This window comes from Tyto alba, unplaced genomic scaffold (assembly GCF_018691265.1).
Source record: "Tyto alba isolate M040663 unplaced genomic scaffold, T.alba_DEE_v4.0 Super-Scaffold_15, whole genome shotgun sequence".
NCBI classification, from domain to species: Eukaryota; Metazoa; Chordata; class Aves; order Strigiformes; family Tytonidae; genus Tyto; species Tyto alba.
The window spans coordinates 3929456-3936108 of record NW_024881277.1 but is presented as its reverse complement, the minus strand read 5'-3'; positions in this window follow the sequence as shown (position 1 = coordinate 3936108).

Genomic DNA, 6653 nt, shown 5'->3' with positions numbered 1-6653 from the left:
TACTGGGGGGCAATGATTCATTTAAAAAATAACCCCAAAATGAAACAATATGAATAGAAAATACAGCCTTTGAATATCTAAGCTAAAACACGACTGAAACACTACTGGATTGTAATCTTGGCCTTGCTGAAGTCAAGGTGATTATATTTCAGTCCTGACAGTGTTTCACCTTACATGTTCCATGAGCCAGCCTATGGAATTGTGTATCAAAAAGACAGCTGTTTGTGTTGGTAATAAAATAAAAAGAAGATACTAGTAAATCCAGCAATGTTCTTCCCCTCCCCGATGAATATATTCTCCACAGTCCCTGCCTCTGAAAGGTTGGCTGTGCCCTAAAGGTAGGAGCAATGAAATCACAGCATTCAGGTCCCTGCCTTTCTGTTTCACATAAAACTGGCTTATGTGTAGGAAAAGGATCCTACGTTTCCTAAAATCAGTACTTAGTTTTGTACTTGAGCCCCACAGTTATAGGGTAATCACACAGGTCTTTTCTTAGACCTTAAAGTTTTCAAGCAGTCTTTTTGTTCTATGTCAATACACTGCCTGACATAATGAAGCCAAAGGCTTTCCATGATCTAACACTGTGCATCAGTCAATAAATAAAAATTATATTAACAAAATGTCCTATGCAGAACAAGTTGAAGAATCAGAGCAATAGTGGTTTTCTTTTTCCCTTGTTTCAGTACATTTTGTAAGCCAGAATTAAATGGCTGAACAGAATGCAGAGAGGGCCTGTGAACAGACAGAATGGATAAAGGGACAGGTTGTTAATCCTCTAGAAATGGCCTGTTACCACAGTTAAATCCCTCTCTTCAGAAAAAAAAAAAAAAAAAAAAAAAGAGAATGAGAGAGTAACCCCTGTGCTTATGTTTCTGTTAATTTATTGTTGCTTAATTGTCAGAAGTAATACTTTCTACCCAGGACATTCTCAGGAGATAAAAAAGGCTCTTCACTTCCCCCTGGTCCCTTATGATCTGTGTCTTGACCAGAGTTGCTGAAATGTAACAGGTTTTTAAATAAATCAGTTTTAATTTTCATGCAGCTTCTTCAAACCTTAGAAATGCTGTTGCTACTGCACAGGTGGAAGGAGAGCTAGGAAGATACAGTCTAGTCAGAAATATTCCCTTTTGTACTTTCCCTGTTGGCAGTGTGATTTTTAGATAAGAAATCTTGCTTGCTCTTTTTGGAGCAAGGCCATTGAAGAGAAGGAGGAATGTTCTGCAGATCTCTGTCAAGAGAATAAGAAACAGTTTCATCATCTGCAACTCTGAGTCCCTCTAAACAGTAGAGGTGAGGGTTTGCAGTAGCGATATACTACCAAAGGCATGTTATGGGGATCTTAGAGCTATTAGCACATACAGATGAATGTAACAACACCTGTAGAAAATATCAGAGGTGTTTATATAAGACAGTAGTTTTGAGAAAGATAATGATGTGTCAGACTGTTCATTAATTGTGTACTAAACTGTCTATGCTGAATTTAAGATTTCACTGAGTACTTACAACCCTCTACTTAATGTGAAGTGTGGAGGGATAGTATGCATAAATGGCATCTGTACATTGACAACAGAATTGAGATGATGTTCGCAGTGAATTGGGATCTCAGTGTATGAGATACTCAACCTTATTGGATATCTTAAACATACTTAGATCACAGTTCAGCAACTGAAATTGTCTTCCACACCCTGACAAGTCCTGGCTCTTATTTGTAATCTTCAATGTACCCAAATATCAATACAGTGTTGTTGTAGTTACTCTAGGAAAGCTGGGTGCAACACTTGGTCATGCTGGGTCAGAGAATGTTATTAAACAATCAGAAGCAAAACACTGGCAAAAGAAAATCGACTTTCTCATGTACTGTTAATGCCTCAGCTCAGAGGAAACTCAGTTAAAATGTCCATTTCAATTAAACCGGCTATGTACATAACTACTTTGCTAAAGAGGAATAAATACAGGCACGTGCCTTGGCAGTTTTCTGAATCCAGGCCTGATATAGCATTTCTCCATTTAAGCAGGCATTGGGAACAATATGTCCTTACGATATTAATATAACCCATCTGCCAGTTGCATAAAGGCTGGCAAATTACCTCATTGCTTTTCATCCTACATTACAAGAAAAAAAGTGGAAAAGAATCCCACCCCCAGTATTACTGGGTTGCGGCAAAGCTGTGGAAGAAAAACTTGATGGTTTCAGAGCAACCCTTGTCATGCTCTGAGCACAGATCTGCACTTCTAATTAAATGTACAAGTAATCCCAGAATATCCAAAAGTCATAATAAACAAACCAGTGCAGGCATCAGTGGTGACAGTCACAACCATATTCTTGCTGTGCCTGGCTGTTCTCTTGGAAACTAGAGCAGAGATTCCTCTTGGCCCTGAGAATAACCTGTAGTTTACGTTACCCAGGGAGTGAGGTATTCCCACAACTGCGATAGCCACAACACATCATAACTTCTTCCTATGCAGATTTCCCTCTGTAAGGGCACTATGGTAGAGCTGCACTGGTAAATGGGGATAAATAAAAAGTAAGCTCTATGTTTGTAATCCTGGGACTAAAAGTGTAAGAAGAGTCCATTCAAATCATCAAACATACAGAACTACATCTCTAAGGGCTAATTAGGTCAGGTACAGCACTATATTAATATGCTGAGTTTAGATTCAAACAGGTAATTTCATATGAACTAATTTAGATACTCTGCTGTGATAAGTGTCTCTAAATCATGCTCCATTTTGACCTTGGTCAGAAAAGCCAGTTTTTCCCTTTTGATATCAGGTTTTCTTGGGGAGAACAATCCTATTCATCTTCTACATTGCTGTGCCCCAGGGACAGAGAATGACTCTGTTGTGCTTGCAGTTGTAAACAAATCTGAAGTGGTACCCAAATTTTGTTCTGCTTCAATAAACGTGCAATGACTGAAGCAATGTTTTGAAATTTGATTCTCCAAAACTGAATTAAGCTAGCAAGGAAAGGACTGTTTCATATTATTCCCCGCATGGGTTTATGTATTATCCTACTATTGATCTAAATAATCTTGAAAAAGCAATGCTGAAATATAACAGAAAATTGTATTTTAATTATATGCATATATTCCATTTATGAAGAAGATTTTACACAAGAACATTAGTTAGTATCAAACATAAACTAATCAGTTTTCAAGGTGAAAACAAATCATAAATGTTAATCTTGGCTGACTGCCTACAGAGTACAAGCCAAAGGCCCTTACACATTTACAACTAGACCCATGGTTTTGTCTGAGCTAAATGTTAAGAAAATATATTCAAGTCAGATACCTAGTCCTGATGAAAATATACACAAATAGAAATCTTATAAATGACATACTGGGTCATTCCAGTGCTTAATTTTCCTGACGTAAAAATAATGACTTAAAATCATTAATTTCAGTAGATCTATAACATATATTACCAGCTGTGCTTTTGGCTTTGCTTCGTATTTGATACGAGTAGTTCTATTACTTAACAACATTATTAATGGTCTTGAAGAAGAAACAAACAGGACATTAATTAAAGTCTGTGGATCCAACTGAATTGAGATGTTTTGCAAACACTATTGAGAAAAGGGAAAATTACACAAAGGGAAAGAGACACGTTAGAAAAATGAGCAGGGATCAGCATAGGCTTCACCTTGATCAAATGCAGGTAATGAGATGAGAGAAAGCAAATTTATATACACATTTTTAGTGGATGGAAATTCCCAGAAAGAAAATATCAACATAGACATGATAGATAAAGTGAAATAGAAACAAAAATATATTGCAACTGGATGATAAGAAACAAAACAAAAAGACAATCTGAAAAAGGATGTGGCAGTAAGGCCCTGTCTCAGGAAAACATCCAGCCTGAGCCATGGCTATTGGCAGAGGGAAACATTCTGTCTTGGATCCGCAGTTGTTTGCTTTGCATGAATAAGGGCTTCATGTGACAGACCAAAGTAACACATCTGAGACTGATCTGGAATAATACTACTTTCAGATGCAGAGATATATGAAGTAAAAAAACAGAAGGGAATTTGTGGGAAAATACAAAATAAGTCTCTAGCTGTCATTTTAAAAAGAGGTTAAATCACAGAGCTGTCCATGCTTATTTTTAATCTCACATCAGTCTGCAACAAGTACAGCACATTCCTTTAGATAATGTATCTTCTTGATTGGCTTATCATTACAATTAATAGTTCCTCCTGGTATCTGATAGACATATAGCCTCCATGCCAATCACACTTTGAAATGAGACTAATTCCTTACCTCTTACTGCAAACAGGCAATACCTACAAAACATAGGAAGATCTAGAAATAGAAAAATACCAAGATTTTGCAACAATTAAAAGGGGTTAATTGCCAAGTATGAAAGGCATTAGAGACCCAAAGCAAGTAGGTAATTATTGTAATTTTGACTTTGCTGGTGAATCTCTCTGACGTTTTGATTAACTCTTTGTGAGCACGTAACTGACTCAGCTTAGAGATCCAGATCAGACTTATGACCCCATGAGGTTAAACATTATATATTCAAGTAAGAATGAATGTTTGTATATGAGCAGTGCAAAATCTGTGGAACACTGAAAGGCAATTTTTAATGAACCCTTTAGCTGATCTACCACTAAAACCAAACCAGGCCTCTCCTGTGGTCCTGCACGCCCTTTTCTATGTTTACTGCAGGCTTGACTTATTTCTCTAGGATAGATTGGCTAATGTAAATATTCATAGGTCCATTGCTATTTCTTAAAGTTATGCCATTTTACACCAAGTGAAAAAGATTGTGTAGACAGTGAGGCAAAGCAGTTCTTTGGTGTGCTCTACAATCTCTGTCATGTTGATCCACGATGTGACACGTACACACCAACCAAACAGCAGGGACACAGATACTCGATCCTGCTCTGCCAAAATAGAATGAATGAACTTGGATAAACTGCAGATGTATTGCACACCTACAGCTGAATTAGTGGACCAGAACCTTCATTTTCGTGCACCTTTGGTAAATCAGAATATATCTATGAGGATTGAGAATAATTAAAATTTGGTTATTTGTCACTACTGAAAGCCAGAACACATCCTAGTTAATAAACTTGAAATTACATTCACTCTGATGTCTAGGCAATCCACATAAAAGCTAGAAATAGAATTAAAGGAATTACATACAGAAAAGAAACATTTAAGATGAGTAACAAGAAAAGTCGTAGGTGGCAGATCCGTTAGACTGGAGAGCAGTCTCCATTCTACAGGGAGTGGAAGGAACCCTCAGTGCATAGGTCATTTAAAACTACACTCAACAAAGCGTAGGGAAATACACATGGAGGAACAGTGACTGTTTAGTTGGAGACGTTATGGCAGTGCAACTACCCGATTTCTTCTTTCTGTAGTTTTTAGGATTGACTGGTATCTCTAAATGTTGTTAGTTTCTGATTTTTAAAATTCTGTCAGGTGAGTACATTTGTTAATCACCATACAACACAAAATCAATACATACAGAAGGCAAGAAAAAAAGAAGAGTGAGGAGAATAGCTTAAAAAGTTTAAAAGCACTGAATGAAATCTGAAGGACTTTCTTTTCTACTATTACATGTGAACACCTTAACTTTCGTAAATCACAATCGACTACTAGTTTAACAGCAAAAATCTACTGTGACTAACCATAAATGTGCTGGTAAGAGCAACACATTAATATACAAACAGTAAATATGTATTAGATACCTCTCTGTTTAGCATCTAGTAACTCCAAATGGCATGAAAATCATTGTGGGAGGTTGAATCACATTCTTTTTATGCCCTCTTGATGTAAATCTGGAATAACTCCATGCAATTCACTGTGAAACCTCTGTGTTTAGTGTGGTACAAGTGCTGAATTTCTAAAACTCTGCTGTGACTGGTTGAAGTTTTTAAGTTTCTCAGCTGAGCACAGAAAAACCCTGTATTCATTTAAATGCAAGTCAAGACAGATTTACAGCTTAAGGAAATGAGTATTAGCTTTGAGAGTAATGCAAAACAAGGAAAAAAAAAATCAAAGGTAAATTTAAAATGAGTACAGCCTTGTGTTTTACACTCCTTGCCAGGAAACAATGACTTGCCTGAGATCTTGTGAGTGATAAAGTGTTCTTGTGTTAGTTTGCCCTGAGTAAAGAAGGAAAACTAATATAACACTAGCACTGGGTGTAAAGGAAAGGATGTCACTGGTAAGATTTTGAAGAGGTCCATTCTGTTAAATACATCTAATGATGATCTGGGAAAGAAAGGGATCTGTGAGGTGATAAAGGTTTGCTGATCTCTCAGAAATTTTCAGGATAGGAAAGATGAAGGCTGATGGTGAAAAACAGAGAAGAACCTAATGAGACTGGATGATTAAGAAATAAAATGGTAGATATAATTCAGTGTAAATAAATGTAAAGTGATGCACTTTATAAAGTGGGGCATAAATCTTACCTTTACATATAAAAAAGACATCTCTGTTCTAACTGTTACTACATAGAATTGAGATCTTGGTGGTGTAACAGGTAACGATGAAAATATCATCTGTGTGCTCAGTAGTGATCGAAAAGCAAAAGAAGAAAGAACATAACATAGTATCATGATGACATTTTAAAAATCTCAATTACAACAGGAAGGTTTAATCTGCCATCTCTGAAAGAATATAGCAGCACTATGAAGG